The sequence below is a fragment of the Triticum aestivum genome, chromosome 4B (assembly GCF_018294505.1).
Source record: "Triticum aestivum cultivar Chinese Spring chromosome 4B, IWGSC CS RefSeq v2.1, whole genome shotgun sequence".
Classification (NCBI taxonomy): domain Eukaryota; kingdom Viridiplantae; phylum Streptophyta; class Magnoliopsida; order Poales; family Poaceae; genus Triticum; species Triticum aestivum.
Genome location: NC_057804.1, coordinates 306078793 through 306097639, shown reverse-complemented (window position 1 = coordinate 306097639; position 18847 = coordinate 306078793).

The following is an 18847-nucleotide window of genomic DNA, read 5'->3' as shown; positions in this document are numbered from 1 at the left end:
TCCGTTCATTCCATTCCATTCTTACATTTCTTCCGGAGGCATTGTGATGTTGCTCTCTTCACTCATCTTCTCGAATTGAGGATCATGTTCTTTTCATGCTTATCCATTCAACCGGAGTGTTGTGTCACGTCTTCAAGTTCTTTTCATCTTATCAAGTTTTGCCTCTCTTTTCAACCGGATTGCTGTCTGAAATCCTTCTTACCCCTTGTGCCATTCTTTTAATAGTTCCAGAGGCAGTGCGTTGTTGATTTCATCAAGTATCATCCCATCTTCTCAAGTTCATGTTCAATTCCTTCCATTTTCAGTCGGAGTGCTGCCAAAATTATATCATTCTTATTCATTCTTATCTCGTTTCAACCAGAGTGGTTTCAATTCCTTCTTGTTCTTTGTACTCGTCATTCATAGCTTTGCAACCTCCAAGGTTCAAATGGTATTCCTTGTTTCTCTTTTCTACTGCAATGCTCTCAATTTCGTTCAACTTTATTGTGTTATTCTTTCAAGTTTTCAACCTCTCGAGGTTTGTTGGTTTCACTCGTTTGTCAAAGAAGCAACTTAGTTTTACATCCTCTCTTCCTATTTCGTTTCTCTCCGGTGCCCTCCTAGATCTCGGGACGAGATCCTCTCGTAGTGGTGGAGTGTTGTAACGCCCCAGATACAACTTTCCATATTCGTAACTCCAACTCTTGCCTTTTCCGGAGATGCGATATTATTATTTCCTTCGTGGTTGGGTTTTTGTCTTCGTTTTGCATTTTGTTCATGTCAGACTTTTCATCTCATTGCTTCATGTGCATTGCATCATGGCATCTTGCACCCCCTTTTTAAAACTCAACTACATAAACCGTATGGATCTTCGGTCCATTTAAATCAAGGGATATTCACAATGGTGATTTCTCTTTAGAACATATACTCCCAATATTATTAGGGAGCTATAATAAATATTCCATTAACGGGAAATCACCCATAACATATTTGCATTATTCTTCAACTCTTCTTTTATCCGACTCAACTTTCTATCCTTCCTTGTTGACCTTTTAGTAAAATTGAGTTGCAATTTTACTTCTCCATAAATGTTCCAAATCTGCCCATAAATCACATTTGGTGTGTAGGGTCACCCCCTATAATTTCAACCCATTTGGAGTTCATTTGAATGGGTTTCGAAATTCAAACTTGTCTGAGTTAAATCCAACATGTGTGGATTTTGCTTCCTCTAAGAATCCTCAGTCTATTTTTGTCAAATTCCTCACATTTTTGTGAGTCCGGTAAAATAATCCCCATGCCCAAATTCTATATCTACCTTCATTTCTTCTTCTTTTTCTTCTTTGACATTTTCTGTTTTGGGGAGAAAGAAGAAGAAGAGCAGCCGCAGCTCGGCCTGCTCCCAGCAGGCCATGAGGCCCAACCAGCGGCCCAACTAACCCTCCTAAGCCCAGCTCGCACCCCTACCTAACCCTAGCCCGACCATCGCTCAATCCCCATCTCCCCCTTCGTTCTCCTCCTGCGCTGCCACATACCCATCGCCCGATACCCATCTCCCTCTCGTCTGCTCCCTCGCACTACCTCCCATAGAGAAAGAGAGAGGAGCAGAGCCTCGCGCCTGACCCCCACGCTCGCCATCGAGCCAAGCTCGGCCTCCGCGCTACCACCGGAGCGGCCAACTCCGGCGGCCCCATCGCTGTCGCGCCCTTTCGCCACCACCAAGGACCGCCTTACCGCCCCGTCGTCGCTCCATTCTCCGACATCCCCCTCTTCGTCAACTGCCAGGAGCGCCGCCGCCTCTCTTCGTCGCCACCAACAGGAGCTCAGCGCCATGGTCTTCCCGAGCTCCGCCGCTCCATTCATCTTTTCCACTGGCAGATCCAAGTCCCGCGCTGGCCTCGCCGTTCGGATCCGCGCGAAGCTCCGACGCCGGCCACTTCGTTCCTCTGCTGTGCCCCCTCCTCAGCTTCGCCTCCCCCCGCTTCGCACCAAGGACGCTGCTGACAACAGCGACGCCATCGTTGTCGCGTGCCTGCAGCGCTCGACCTCCTTCCCGATCTATGCCGCGCCGCCGCATCTTCCGCAAGCATCGCCGACTCTTGCCTCCATCTCCGCTGTGGACATGGTGCCGAAGACCAGCAGCTCTGTCCGCCTCCATGCGCCTCACCTACTGCTTGCCTCTGGCCGCCACCAAGACCCTCAAGTCCTACCTGGAGCCCAAGTCCGAAGACTACCGTGGACGTGTGCCTGGTGTCACTTGGATTCGTCAAGGACGCCAAGACCCGAGGCCTTTTGGTGTTGCTTTGTTTTGGAACGCCAAGTACCTCGACGCCAAAGACCCGTGTACAACTACTGACACCCATGGATTTCACCAAGTACCTCTACCGATGACCTAAACATCTACAAAACATGAACCACTACTTCCACTACCGTCGCGAGAACGACTACTTCCACTACGGCCCGTGTACCACTACTTCCTTCGACGAACTCGTTCCACCCGAAAATGCACGCTTCAAAGGTATAACCCCGAGACGACGTCCGTGGACCGAATGCATGTGTTGTATGAGATGCACCCTATGTTTGGACCATGTCCCGAATTGATCCTTGCACGTTCCTCCTCGTTTGCAATGCCGTCGACCCGTGGGAACCCGGTAACCGGGATCACCCCATCACCTTTTGCATGACACACTCATCCGCACACTTCTCTCTTGCATCGGTATCTCAATCGAGTTACCGGGACCGGAATGTTGCCGTGGCACCATTTCCATTTCGCCGCCGTGGCACCCTTTTTGTTCCGCCATGGTGACCAAATGCTTCATAACATGCTCATGTCAACATTTTCATAAATATTGCCTAAAACTTGCATATGTCATCCGCATCATGATAACAACAATTAAAATGTTTAAAATTTTTGTTGCATTAAATTGCTAGATGACATGAGGATTTTCCGGAATTGTTGTTTGTTGTTTCCGGCCTCACTTAAACTTGCCTAGTTAGGTAGTTTATTTATGTTTCACCTCTTGCCATGTTTAATAACATGTAATATTGTTGTGTTCCTAAACGAGAGAGAACTAAATAATGGATGTGGTGTTTTGTCAATATGCAACTCGTTGCATATTGAGCTCAACTTAACTTGTAGTGTTGTTTGTGCATATTGCCATGCCATGCCTCATTAAATCGGTCATGCATCATACTTGTTTGTGCATCATGCCATGCTTATGCTTGTTTGTTTACCATGTTGTTTCTTTCTTTCCGGTGTTGCTTCTTAGTTCCCGTAATGTTGCGATTGTGAGGATTCGTTCGACTACTCCCGTTCATCTTGTTCATGGACTCGTTCTTCTTCCTAGCGGGATTTCAGGCAAGATGACCGCTACCCTGGATCTCACTACTATCATTGCTTTGCTAGTTGCTTCGTTCCATCGCTTTGCTGCGCTACCTATCAATTGCTCTTCAAGCCTCCCAAATTGCCATGTCAGCCTCTAACCTTTTCACCCTTCCTAGCAAACCATTGCTTGGCTATGTTACCGCTTTGCTCAGCCCCTCTTATAGCGCTGCTAGTTGCAGGTGAAGTTGAAGATTGCTCCATGGTGGATAGGTTTATGTTGGGATATCACAATATCTCTTATTTAATTAATGCATCTATATACTTGGGTGGAAGGCTCGGCCTTATGCCTGGTGTTTTGTTCCACTCTTGCCGCCCTAGTTTTCGTCATATCGGTATTATGTTACCGGAATTTGCATCCCTAACGCGGTTGGGTGATTTATGGGACCCCTTCGACAGTTCGCTTTGAATAAAACTCCTCCAGCAAGGCCCAACCTTGGTTTTACCATTTGCCTCACCACCACCTACATTTCCCTTGGGAGTAATTAACCCAAGGGTCATCTTTATTTTAGCCCCCCCGGGCCAATGCTTGTCTAAGTGTTGGTCCAAACTAGAGCCCCTTTGCAGCGCCCCCTCAGGGAAACTTGAGGTCTGGTTTTAGTTGTACGGATTGCTCATCCGGTGTTGCCCTGAGAACGAGATATGTGCAGCTCCTATCGGGATTGTCTGCGCATCGGGCGGTCTTGCTGGTCTTGTTTTACCATTGTCGAAATGTCTTGTAAACCGGGATTCCGAGACTGATCGGGTCTTCCTGGGAGAAGGTATATCCTTTGTTGATTGCGAGAGCTTATCATGGGCTAAGTTGGGACACCCCTGCAGGGTATAAACTTTCAAAAGCCGTGCCCGCGATTATGTGGCATATGGGAATTTGTTAATTTCCGGTTGTAGATAACTTGAAACCAGATTCGAAATTAAAACGCATCAACCGCGTGTGTAGCTGTGATGGTCTCTTTTCGGTAGAGCCTGGGAAGTGAACACGGTTTTGGGTTATGTTTGATGTAAGTAGGAGTTCAGGATCACTTCTTTATCATTGCTAGCTTCACGACCGTTCCGCTTGCTCTCTTCTCGCTCTTATTTGCGTATGTTAGCCACCATATATGCTTAGTCGCTGCTGCAACCTCACCACTTTACCCCTTCCTTTCCCATTAAACTTTGCTAGTCTTGATACCCATGGTAATGGGATTGCTGAGTCCTCGTGGCTCACAGATTACTACCACAATAGTTGCAGGTACATGTTTTGCGATGATCATGACACGAGAGCGATGCTTGTTTGTTTGGAGTTCTTCTTCTGCTTATTCTTCGATCAGGGGATAGGTTCCAGGTCGGCAGCCTGGGCTAGCAGGGTGGATGTCGTTTGAGCTTCTATTTGTGTTTCATCCGTAGTCGGATGTTACTCTTGTAAGATGATGTTGTATTCGTGTGGCATTGTATGCCTTATGTATGTATCCCTACCTATTATGTAATGTTGATGTAATGATATCCACCTTGCAAAAGCGTTTCAATATGCGGGTCTATCCTTGGTGGGACCTTCGAGTTCCTTTTGGATAGGGTCGCATATTGGGCGTGACACATACTTCTCAAAGCGACGATGTTTTTCAATCTTATTATCATTTGTCAAAGCTTTGATCTATATGTTGTCATCAATTACCAAAAAGGGGGAGATTGAAAGTGCAACTATCCCTAGGTGGTTTTGGTAATTCATAACAACATATAGCTCATTGAGCTAATGCTATTCCAAGACAAATATTTCAGGAAAGCTCAATGAATGGCATGACATGGATGATGAAAGTGGATCCCTCAAAATATTAAGGACAAAGGATTGGCTCAAGCTCAAAAGCTCAAGACTCTACATTTTACATTTTAGTGATCCAAGATCACATTGAGTCTATAGGAAAAGCCAATACTATCAAGGAGGGATGAGGTGTTGCTTAATGAGCCTCTTGCTTCAAGTGCTTAGTGATATGCTCCAAAAACCCTCAACTACTTTCTCACATCCACATATGACCTAAACCCAAAGTCAAAATCGGTCCCACCGATTCTTTCTATCCGGCGCCACCAAGTTCAAATGTCATAGCCGCTGCCACAAACCCTAGGCAAATCGGTCTCACCGATAGGGATCTCGGTCTCACCGAGATGGGATTGTAATCTCTCTGTTTCCCTTCGTAACGTTTCGGTCTAACCGAAGTGAGTGATCGGTCCCACCGAGATTGCAGTGTAAACTCTCTGTTTCCCTTTTGTAACACTTCGGTCTCACCGAAAAGAGTGAATCGGTCCCACCGAGTTTACCTGACCAACTCTCTGGTTAGCTAATTACCAAAATTGGTCTCACCAAGTTTGTGTAATCGGTCTCACCGAGATTACGTTATGCCCTAACCCTAACCATATCGGTCTTACCGAGTTGCATGTCGGTCCCATCGAAAACCCTAACGGTCACTAGATTTACTAAATTTGTCCGATCGAGTTTGTTGATTCGGTCCCACTAAGTTTGGTAAATTGTGTGTAATGGTTAGATTTTGTGTGGAGGCTATATATACCCTTCCACCTCCTCTTCATTCGTGGAGAGAGCCATCAGAACAAACCTACACTTCCAACTTACCAGTTCTGAGAGAGAACTACCTACTCATGTGTTGAGGCCAAGATATTCCATTCCTACCATATGAATCTTGAGCTCTAGCCTTCCCCAAGTTGCTTTCCACTCAAATCTTCTTTCCACCAGATCCAAATCCTATGAGAGAGAGAGTTGAGTGTTGGGGAGACTATCATTTGAAGCACAAGAGCAAGGAGTTCATCATCAACGCACCATTTGTTACTTCTTGGAGAGTGATGTCTCCTAGATTGGCTAGGTGTCACTTTGGAGCCTCCGACAAGATTATGGAGTTGAATCAAGGAGTTTGTAAGGGAAAGGAGATTGCCTACTTCGTGAAGATCTACCGCTAGTGAGGCAAGTCCTTCGTGGGCGACGGCCATGGTGGGATAGACAAGGTTGCTTCTTCGTGGACCCTTCATGGGTGGAGCCCTCCATGGACTCGTGCAACCGTTACCCTTCGTGGGTTGAAGTCTCCATCAACGTGGATGTACGATAGCACCACCTATCGGAACCACGACAAAAACATCCGTGTCTCCAATTGCGTCTGAATCCTCCAAACCCTTCCCTTTACATTCTTCCAAGTTGCATGCTTTAATTTCCGCTGCTCATATACTCTTTGCATGCTTGCTTGAATTGTGTGAAGATTGCTTGACTTGTCCAAACATAGATAAAATCTACCAAAGTATAAAATTGGGAAAAGGTTAAGTTTTTAATTGGTCAAGTAGTCTAATCACCCCCTCTAGACATACTTCAAGGTCCTATAGCAACCCGGCTTGAGGTAGGGCCTCGTGAGTCCCGCGCTGGCTCACGAGTGCCCATATACACCTCGTCTAGCCCTACCGTGCAAGCCACATGTCAGGGCGGGGCTGTACACGCCCCAAGGGCTCTCCTCTAGGGGGCCCCCTCCCACACACCAGTGGAAGCACCATGCTCCGCGCTAGCAGACGACACTGCTGAGGAGCGGCTATACCCGTAATCATACGAAAGCGCTATGCTCCATGCTCGTGATAAACAATTGAGGGCGGCCCCACGGCTATATCAACCTCAGGGAACCCTAGAGCTGATTGTCTGGCCTCATCGCAACACCTTCCCTCGGGAGGAGCTCGAGACCCCGCTCGTAAGTACGTACGTGGTCGTATTTTCTTTCTTGCACCCTGGCCGCTATACGCACGTGTACATGCTATGTGCACGCCTGTACTAGGACACATGCCCTTCCTTACACGGGTACGGTTCATCGCTGTAGCCTACAGACAGACCGATCGTATGTACGTACACGTTGCGACCAGAATGACAACGCTACGCACGCTTTGACCAGGTGGGACCCGACTATCAGGCACTTCCTTGCGTGCAAATATGTAGCTGGTGGGTCCCAGCAGTCGGGGGGCGAATCATTTTTTTGCCCGTAATCTGGATGCACTTCCTTGCGTGCGAAGATGTAGCTGGTAGGTCCCAGCAGACAGGGGAAACATCTTTTTCGTGAAATACGGTGGCCCGTCCGGTGGGTCCTTGCTGTCAGGTGGAGGAATCAATATATTCTGCATAATAAGGAGGCACTTCCTTGCTGTGGCCATGGACCCAGCTGTCAGCCTCTCCACGTACAGTATTCTTCCGTTGGAAGTTGGTCGTTGACCACATTGATCCCGCCGCGCTGAGAGCACCAAGGCGATGGACGATGGCGAGGCCTAGGAATGGGACGACGCGGAGCCGGGAAGGACGCGGCAGTGGATGCCCACATGGAGAGGAGTACGAGGGTTCACTGGTTCGGCTGCGGTGTGAGGCTGCCGTCGTCGCAGAATAATAGGGGGTGTGGGTGAGTGGAGGGACGGCTTGGCCAGCGGTGGGAGTAGTAGGGGGCGGTGAGGCCTCCGTGGGAGCACAACCGGCCACGGGAGACAGGAGCAGGCAGCATGACTGACACTGCTTTGGGCGGCTGGAGCAAGAAGACCAGAGGTTGAAGAAGCACGATGGACGTTGGATGGACATCGTACAGTCACTACAACTAGAATCGTTTATATTGACTAAGTTCACAAAGCCCTTGGTACATGTCAACTTAGTAGGCCCACAGGTCAGCTTCCAAAATGGTGCGCCCCAGATGTCAGGGGGAGGAATCATTTTTTGAGCGGGTGAAGCTAGAATATCCGAGATTGAAGAAGACGCACGACATCCGTTGGATGGACATCCAACAGCCACTACTGCTAGAACCGTGTGTTGACTATAAGTTGACAAAGCCTTGCATATGTGTCAATTAAAATTTGAGGGGACGTGTCAACTTAGTAAGCCCACAAGTGTGTGGTAGAGATCTTATAGCCCATTTGAGATTTGTAAGAATGTGCAGCCCATTTTTGAATTCTAATGGAATTTACTACAGCCCATTTACAGTTTGTTAAAAGTACAACCCATTTTCTACCTAGGACAACGATTAATAATTTCAACCAACCATTCAAAACAGAATTCAATAAAATTTCGCACATTTTGATGGGATCCGAAATGTTTTTATCCAGAAATTTCTAGTCAGATTAAATACAATTTCAATATAAATTTGTATTACGTAAAAATGCAATGAAACATTATGCGCATTTTCTAGTCAGATTAAATACAATTACATCCCATTTATTATTTCTTAAAGCCCATTTTCTTGTTAAGACTAATGCATCCCTCCTAGGAAAGATTTGCAGCCCAGTGGGGCGGAGAATAACAAGTTGACCTTGCTTGGGTATTCCTCAAAAAAAAGTATAGCTGGGCTAGCCTTTTTCAGCTTGAAAAAATTAATATCTCGGCTGGATATCTGGCCTGGGCTAGACGGGCCACAGCCCACCCAGTTAATACCCTGCTCTCCTCTGAACAACAACGAAAACATTGCTTAAGAAAAACTCTGTAGTGCTCACACCTTAAAAACACAAATACTGCTCGAGCTGCTTGGTCCCAGTTGTCGGTTGCTCGTTGTGCAATTCTCTCGTTTATTGACTACATAGGTTGACAATGGTGTGGGACCGTGATGTCAAGAAACTAGGAGGAAGCAAAAAAATTTACAGTTGTATATAATAAGGAGGCACTTGCGTACGTGCGGCTATGGCCCTGGGGGGTCCCCATTGTCATCCTCTCCAAGTAAAGTCATCTCCTCATTCCTCATGTCCGTTGACCATGTTGACAACGCGAGACGGCGGCGCCATGGCGAGCACAAAAACTCGAAGGACGACGGAGAGGGCCTCGCAGCCCCTACGGATGGTCTGATACAGCGCCCGCTGCTCATTAGGGAAGCCAGGATCATAGGGCCACATGTCCGCGACGGCATTGATTAGTTCGAATTCTTATATCACTGGCATTGGATGAACATGCAAAACAATAGGTACTAGCATTATTCCCAGGGTGATCACCTCGTTTGCAGTAGTTTCACATGTACTCCCTCCGGTCCTTTCTAGTCTGCATATAAGTTTTGTTTGCACTCAAAGTATCTCTACTTTGACCAATCTTATAGAAAAAAGTATGCACTTTCACAATGTGCAAAGTAAAAAGGAACGGAAGGAGTACAAAGAGTTTGAGCAGCTTTTTAGCGTTCCTGTACATTGCAATCAAACACACAGGCCTGACAATTCATAGAGAACATTCAAAACAATCGATGATTGTGCATCTCAGTGATTCACATGTTAGAGCCAATATTTACTTCACAACTAAAGAATAAAGAAAAATCGATCGACGCTGGTAATAGCAAAGGGCGTCCCATTCGAAAATATCAAACGTATGTCTTCTTGCTAACATCAATGAGAAAATTTGACAAGGTTGTCCCATTCCAAAATATCAAATGCCTACGATAGTGGAATGGGCCGTTCCAAAATATCAAATGCCTATGATAATAGAATGGGCAGGGTTAGCCATCAGTTCGGACATTGACATGGCACCTCATGCTAAATAAACCAGCTGTTCTTTTTGTGCAGTTCCACCAAAATCAACCAAATTCGCGCCTAGCTTGCATGGTTTCTCCCTTATATGTTGCAACACCTTGAACTTATCGGCACCTCCTTTCTTGTGGTGGAAATGAATGATTCAATGTATTCATGAACATTGTTTGCAGTTCCCATTGAAATCAAGCTGAGCACCCCTGTTTGCAGAAATACAAAAAAGTGATTAGTATAAAGCAAATTGTACTATGAATTGACAGTTTAAACAAGCACCTACATGGTCCATGTAGAGCACACTTTTAGAAAAATGGAACTCACCGGAAAGAATCCTAGAACAGCATTGTACTAGCGCATCGGAGCAAAAAAATGGAGATCTGTCAGTCCTTCTGAGCTGAAGTTAGTTTGGTCTTGTGGGGAGTAATGTAACTATCCTTCAACTGCTCCTTCTGATGAGAAGATAGACATGGCTTCTTCATCCTGGCATAATCGGAACTAGTCACTTCACGTAGTCCATATTCTTCTTCAGAGGAGGATGATCCTGTTGTGCAAAGACAAGAGGACAACTAAATGCTAGCATCCCTGTTTGCTCGAAAAAAAGGAAAGGAAATATTTAAAACAACACAGATGAAGCACTTCTCAAGTACAATACCACTTTCTCATGACAGTATCTAAATAGTAGCACAACACCAATAAAGATGACAAAGCTCAATCATATGGATGAAATCTGTGGGCGAGTACCAACCTTTGTCAGGAGGCTTATTGTGTAGAGCATACAAATGAAGCACTTCTCCGAAACCATCTGTTGCTATCTACTGTGGTGGCCATGCTTACTATATACTCCTCGATTAGTTTAATGTTTCCAACATCTTCTTGTGCAGTTCCACTAAAATATATGGTATCTTCAAAGAAGGTCCCTGTTTGCACAAGTGGAGACAATTACATATTACATTAAGAGTGGCATCAAATCAGTGGCAAAACAATTGCTCATTCCAGCCATTGCAATAAATTAAGATGCAACACTATATCATTACTTGTGTCATCATAGTTCCATTGCTTCATTACAACACCGGGAGTTGATTTTTGTTTTTCTTCCGCTTGTTCTTCCCCTTCATCACTTGTTTCAATAACAGAAAAGCTTCGCCTTCAATGTAAGATTTGCCATGTCAATTAGGGAGCACAAGTATAGCACTAAACAACGGCATTAATTTTCTGATGAAAGTGGCAAAATACAGGCCAACAGTTGTGAAATATCCTTATCTTACCTCAATGGGATATTGCGGTGCACATACAGATTGGAAGTCTTGTCTCCATTTGTGCAGTTCACTAAAATCAAGCAACATTACCGTACAAGTAGGAGAACATATGAAAGCACACTGCAGAATCATGTGAAAGAAGACTAGTGCTAACCTCTCATGACGTGGAATTCAAACAACTCACAAGAAGAAGATCTGAACCAAATTTGCCAACACAGATAGGAAGTAAGATCTCCTCTTGTGCAGTTCCACTAAGATCAAGCAATCAAGCAACGTTGTCGGTGTGACATTTTGGTTGAACTGCACCAAACACTCTTAAAGAAAATGTGTTTTGTGTAGTGCAACAAAAGGTCACAACGCTTCTATTGCTACGCAACAATAGAGCAGGCGCGCCGCCCACAAAATGTTTGAATGATCGGGTAAAGAGCGAGCTTCTTATATGGGATCCGACGCATCCAGCAGAGCGAAGCAGCGTTCCATTCTTTTCGGCGGCATCCTTCCGCATTGGCGGCGAGTGGAGTGCCACAATCCCATTCATCATTTTTGATCTACATAACCCAAAGCCCATAGCACTGGCGACATCTCCGGCATATACCCCTTCTTCATTCTTGGACCTCGCTTCTGAATATTTTGACTCTTCCATGCTGTGTCTTAGGAACCTTTTCAATACGGTCCGGATTGCTAGCTCCCGTTCATAGTTCCGCTACAGACGATACACAAGGAAGATTTTTATGGCAGTTCTTCCTTCTAATTACAGGCATATCTATGACTCTTTTTTACCAGATGAAGCAGGAGGCATCGGTCCGTAGAACCTATAAAAAAGAGATGGTTGTGGTGCGAAGTACTCTTGTGCACCTACGTCACTCGGCTCGCACGCAACCCCGCCCCGTTATGTTATGTTATGGAAGAATTTAGCTTCTTGCTGGGCTGGTTATTCAGAGCCAGCAACTGGTTGCCGGATTTCGTCCCGTCCGTAGCGCTTCGGAAGTCACTCTGGCGTGGCGTTGCTGGATACTTCTGATGAATAGGAATAGGAGGAAAAAAAGCTTATGATGAGCATCTATTGGAGTCGATCATTTCCAAGATCTAATTCTAGTTTCTTATTATGTAGTGGAAACGCCTCACAATCTTCAGTTTTACGCTTACGCTTAAGGGAAGAAATGTTCTTGGTGGATGCAGGCCCTGGTACCCCCAAAATTTGTATGCAAGATGAGCTTACAGGACTGCCAATCAAGGTGAAGTAGATAACCCTATTTACACAGAGGTGCAAAGGAAACAACTAATGTTCAATAACGGCGGATGACACAGAAGCCAACAAAAGGAAGCATCTAACTTATTCAAATGGGAAAGAAAGCAAGACAGTAGCATTTCTCAAACGGTGGCATCGATTAATATTAACAGAAAGATTATATTAACAATAAAATTCGTTAAACATGTAATTTGCTTTTAACTGTGGCATTGCATCAATTTTCTAGCGTCATTATTAGAGGGTGTTTGTTTATAGGGACATTTTGGTGTAAGGACTAAAAAAATCTCCATGTCAGTCCCGTCTAAACCAAACAGGAGGGACTTTTAGGGACTAAAAGTGGGCATTTGGGACTAAAGAAAGAAGACCCCGAGGGAGAGTCTTTTTGGGACTTTTTCCAACAGTTTCCCCTGCCCCGCATCGCACCTTGTCTCTATTAGTTCATTACTAGGGGTAACATGGTCTTTTAGCATGTCATTTAATAACCTTCAGTCCATGTTTAGTCCCTGGAACCAAGCAGGTAGGGACTAGGGAGTTTTTAGCCAAACAGGGCCTTAGATTAACAATAGCTAAAGAGTTGCACGGGACAATGGACGCACCAGCACCATGTGCATCTAGCGATGTATGCAGGGGTGATGCAGAGTCTGTTGCAACAAAGAACAAACAACCAAGGAGCATATTTGTGTTGGTCCTAGTTTTGTTATCTTTAGACACATTTCCCTATGTGAGTGCAGCAAATCTAGTCTTGCTCAAACTCTACAGCCTTGTCCCCCAAAACAAAAGATCAGTTTGTTACAGATGTGCGTACTGCATTTGTCATTGTTTTCCCTTTTCGCCAACATAGGTGCTGGATAGCCAGTCTGTACTAGTACTTTCCTCCCTTCCTTTCCTCTTTGAACCATGTTCTAGATTCATGCTATACAACTTTCCCCACTACTTTCCCCCATTCCTTTCCTCTTTGAACTACAAGCATTCTAGAGAGGCCAACAAAGTCTTGTATAGATCTGGAGAGGGTGAGAGAGTGTGAAGAGAGCAACTACAAGCGCTGAGGCTCCAACGTGTATATATATAATGGAGAGCGAGTGTGAAGAGTGCAAATCCTAGAAAACAAGCACCGAGGCTGCAGCTTATACATGATGAGGTGATTATACGGTCACTACGAGATCGTATAGCTCCGTATCCATCGATTTTGACCAGTCAAAGAATCCTCCTGGCACCGCCCTAGATCACGTTCTCTGTCTGTCATGCAGGGCCTACCTGTCATTGGGTGGAAGAAAGAAGTCAAAAAAAACGAAATTATGCTCAAGTGTAGTTATCGAACCCGAGACCTCAAGTTTGATGAGCGAATAGGCTAACCAGCTACACAATCCTCCCGTTATGTTCAACAAGAGGAAAACAACCTTTTATACATTCCTGCATTCATGTGACAAGCATGCCGTGTTTTTTTGCGTGGGAGTCATTGGGATTTAAATCATAATCGTGTCATGTGGCTTTGGTGGTAAGACTATCCACAGTGGGAGTAACATAGGTGGTAACATCACACATCTTTAGGCAAAATAGATGATGTGGCGAGTAATTAATGAGGAAAGAGAGGCATGTGGTAACATATCTAGTTACTTTAACATCACACATACCAAGACAAAATGAGTCTACAATCTAATAAATGAAGTGTTGCATGATACCACACAATGTTACTCTCCACTATAGAGGTCGTAACATGGACTAGTAACATATGCCTGTTACTAGTCTAAGTTATTATCCATTGTGACTAGTCTAAGGTGTTTTGGGATTTAAAGCAGTGTTGGTAGTATAGAAATAATGCAGCCTTACACTACTAGGGAAAAGCCTAGCAGCAGCGCGAGTTTTAGGCCTATCAGTAGCGCGGGAAGGAGCGCTACTGATAAGGCGCTACAGCTAAAGTTTAGCAATAGCGAGGCTAGATCCACGCTACTGCTAAATTGACTTAGTAGTAGTGCTTCTTCAGAACAACGCTACTGGTAATTAGTAGTAGCGCTTCTCCTTTCCTGCGCTACTACTATTATTTAGTATTTTATTTCTTTTTTATTTCATGTTGTATTCATACACCTTTACACAAGTTTTCATACAACAGGAATTTAGAGATTGTTTTTACATCACAATGAGTTATTGCATCACGGGGTGAAAGAACCGTGGACTAGTTTCAAGTGGATGTCCATCCACTTGAAACTAATCCGCGGTTCTTTCACCCAATGATATAATAATATCATCATCATCATCATATCATTAACAACTTATCATCATAATACATCATTGTCATATAACACCTCCTCAAGATCATCGTTTTCATCAATGATATCACATAGCAAATTGGTCACTAGTCGTAATCACAAGTAATCCTCATTATCAACTCTAACACATTACCACATAATAAACATATTGTACCTCATATGACCTACTACATTCGATTAAGACCTACTACATTTTCTAAGGTAAAATAGAAAAAAACAAGATAGCCCCTGACTCTCCATTATGGAGAATGGAGATTAGCCTGTCTCCAATTCTTGCCTTTCACTCAATGTTACTTCCAAGAACCTCCTTGCGAATGTCCATACATTTCTTCCATTCTTTGATAAACATGTGTTCACCGGTTTTAGAAATCCGATATGCACAGGTGAGCTCCCTAGATTGGCAGTATGTTCAGAACTGAGAGGCGACCATTCAGAGATATCAGATGAGGCACACAATCCATCGGGAGTTTCTGTTGAAAAACATAATAATAACTTCGTAGTTAGCAATGATGTACTAGTTTTAGAAGTATGCAAAAGATGCACGGATGTCATAATAGTAAAAAATCTTACCAGGGTATCTCCAGAGAAGTTACCGTGGTTCAACACATGCACTAGTGGCACGTATTCACCATAATTTGGAGGAGTTCGATAATAGTTATTGTAATTCTCAAGAAGAGTACAAAATGCGATCAGATGATTTTTTTCCTTATACGTTAATTCGGTGCCATCGGTGTAGTGGGTTTTATCTACCATCTTCCGCACAGTCTTTGAAGAATCAAAATAAGCTGTCAATGGAAATAAGCTATCAACTATTTTGAAATAAACAATATAACTTAGTTAATAACTATGTTTGAGAAACTCACATAGCGGTACAATCGGAAGCGTATCAACAAGGACCCAAATGTCCATATTGTCTTGCTTGATGTCAGGATCAGCAAGATCCATGGTGACAATCATACCCTCATAAAAACCATACATTTTGCAAAGTGCTTCCCAATTTTGGCAACCAAAATGGGTTATGCTCTGAGCATTGCACAGATTTACTTCAAAATCCATATTATGATGGGTCCTTAGGTGTATTTTCTTTGTTTCAAAATTTTCATGGTCTTCAAAACCCATCCTCTCCAAGACATAGCGTCTTGCATGGCGTGGGATAAGCTAGTCGAATTGTAAAATATGAAAATTAGACGTTGAAATAGTTGAAGTCATGCTTAATTACGAAAAAAACACTTGTCGTTGTTGCGTACCGTTTCAACATCGAAGGTCTCCTCGAGCTTAATGCTGAAGCGCCCATCTTCGTCCAGCTCAACGAACCTGTCGCACATACCTCGATCGTCGTGGCACCAGCTGCACTCCCCCGGGAGACTGTCGTTGTCCGAGTACGACATTTCCTACGTTCATAATTCAAAGATTAAACGTGTACATATTCTAGCACAAGTCATGCCAGAATTCACGAAAAAATCCGGCATGACCTTTGCTAAAAAAGGACATATCGAGCGCCTGAAATTTGCTGGAACGGAAATTAATCAACACTCCGGCAAAACATAGGCCACTCGGAGATGTAAACTAAACATGAACAGCCACTTGGGCAACCACATATCCTATTTGAGCAACAACACAAGATATACAAGGATATTTGGCTGGTCTCACCTCGATGTCGGAGGGGGTCGGTGACTGGGACGACGGCGGGGATGTCGGCGGGGGTCGGTGACGGGGACGACGGTGGTCACCTGAAACCGTATAAGTTATCACTAATACATCCCGGATAATTGCTTAAACTAAAAAATAACAACAAATATGACATGTTCAACTAGTTTTATTAATTCAACTAGTTCTTACTAAATATAAACTTACTATAAATAGAAAAAAACTAGTTCTTTCTAAAAATAAAGTAGTTCAACTAGTTATATTAATTATCTTACTAAAAATACATTAGTTCTATTAATTCAACTAGTTCAACTAGTTTATTAATTTACTTACTAAACTAGTTCAACTACAACTAAAGTAGTTCAACTACAACTACTCTTAATCATACTGCCCTAGTTAACTAGTACCATCACTACTAGTAATTAACATCTACTACTACTAAAAATCTAGTACTAACTAAGCAACATCTAGTACTAGCTACGAACCCTAAATTAACATCTACTACTTCTACTAAATCTAGTACTAACTAGTGGCAGGGGGTGGGGGGCGACGGAGAGGTAGCTAGGGGCAGCGAGGGCAGGACCGGGCTCGGGAGGCAGCGGTGCTGGGTGGGCTCGGGTGGCGGCGGTGAGGTTGAGGGCGGTGGGAGGAGGGCTGCCGGTGGCGGAGGGAGGAGGGCGGCGGCGGAGGAGGGAGGGGCGGCCGCAGGCGGAGGGAGGATGTGCAAGGAGGAGGGAGGAGGGACGGAAGGAGGGGAGTACCTCGGCGGCGGACGGACGAAGGCGGCGGCGGCGACGCACGACGACAGTTATCGACACGCGGGCGAGAGTGAGAGTGTGAGTGACAGAGAGGGTCGGTCGTGCGCGTGGGGATAAGGTAGGGATAGTTGTAGCGCGTTTGCCAAAACGCGCTACAGCTAATCTGAATAGCAGTAGCACTTTGCATATAAACCACTACTGCTAAGTGTAACTATACAAAAATAGGTCAATGCAAAAATACATTGGCCATCAATGATCTTTTTGGGTACAATCTGAATTGTCAATATGAGTCCTCTCTGGGAGGAACCGGAGAGGACTCATATTGCGGCCACAAATTTTACACATAGAGTTCAGTGAAGACCAACTGGTTGTGATAGTTTCAGAAATAACATATTTAAGGTGGTAAACACCCTGTTCACGGAGCGAGGTGGGACTAAACTTGTGGGCTGATCTTAGCAGTAGCGGTTTTCTTTTGCTAACTTCCATAGCAGTAGCGCGGTTCATTATAGGGCGCTACTGCTATAACTAGTGGGGGGCCGAGGTCATGGCAATTAGAGCAGTAGCGCGTTTTGTGGTGGACGTGCTACTGCTATTTTCCTTTCAGCAGCGCGCTTTGCTATCACGCGCTGCTGCTAAATAGCAGTAGCGTCCTATTTTGAGGAGCGCTGCTGGTAAGATTCTGTGTATAGGATTTTCCCTAGTAGTGTTAGTCACCTTACCTCTTGTCGGTGTCGAAACCGGTAGATCTCGGGTAGGGGGTCCCGAACTATGCGTCTAAGGCTAATGGTAACAGGAGGCGGGGGACACAATGTTTACCCAGGTTCGGGCCCTCTCGATGGAGGTAATACCCTACTTCCTGCTTGATTGATCTTGATGATATGAGTATTAAAAGATTTGATCTACCACGAGATCGTAGAGGCTAAACCCTAGAAGCTAGCCTATGATTATGATTGTTGTTGTCCTACGGACTAAACCCTCCGGTTTATATAGACACCAGAGGGGGCTAGGGTTACACATAGTCGGTTACAAAGGAGGAGATCTACATATCCGAATTACCAAGCTTGCCTTCCACGCAAAGCAGAGTCCCACCCGGACACGGGTCGAAGTCTTCAATCTTGTACCTTCATAGTCCAACAGTCCGTCCAAAGTATATAGTCTGGCTCTCCGAGGACCCCCTAATCCAGGACTCCCTTAGTAGCCCCTGAACCAGGCTTCAATGCTGATGAGTCCGGCGCGCATATTGTCTTCGGCATTGTAAGGTGGGTTCCTTCTCCGAATACTCCATAGAATATTTTGAACACAAGGATCGTGTACGGCTCTGCAAAACAAATTCCACATACCACCGTAGAGAGTACAATATTCCACAAATCTAATTTGCTGACAACTTTTCATAGTGTGACATCACGCCGCGGCCCGGTCATTATGCGAACCATTTTTCTCAACCTGCCACCGCACATATCGTGAGGCGGTTTTATTGGCACGTCTTATCGAAGCAGAGATCGTGTCCCCTTATCACGGGATTCTCATCAATACGGGTGTGGGTAACCCAACAGCGCCATCAACACGGCGCTTGGGGAATAAGCGAGTTTTCTGGGCAAGTGGGGAGGCGCAGGATCTCTGCTGCCTTTATAAGGGGATGAGGTCCCCCCCTTTTCACCCACGCCTTCTTCTTCCTCTACTCATCCGTTCCCCCTCGCTCGAGCTCTAGCACCCAAGCGTTCATCTTCTCCGCCCACAAAGGTCTTCCGAAAATGTCCGGATCCAGAGCAGGAGGCAAGTGGATGGCCTCTACCGTCCAGGAGAAGGATATCAAAAAGATTCGGGAGGCCGGATAT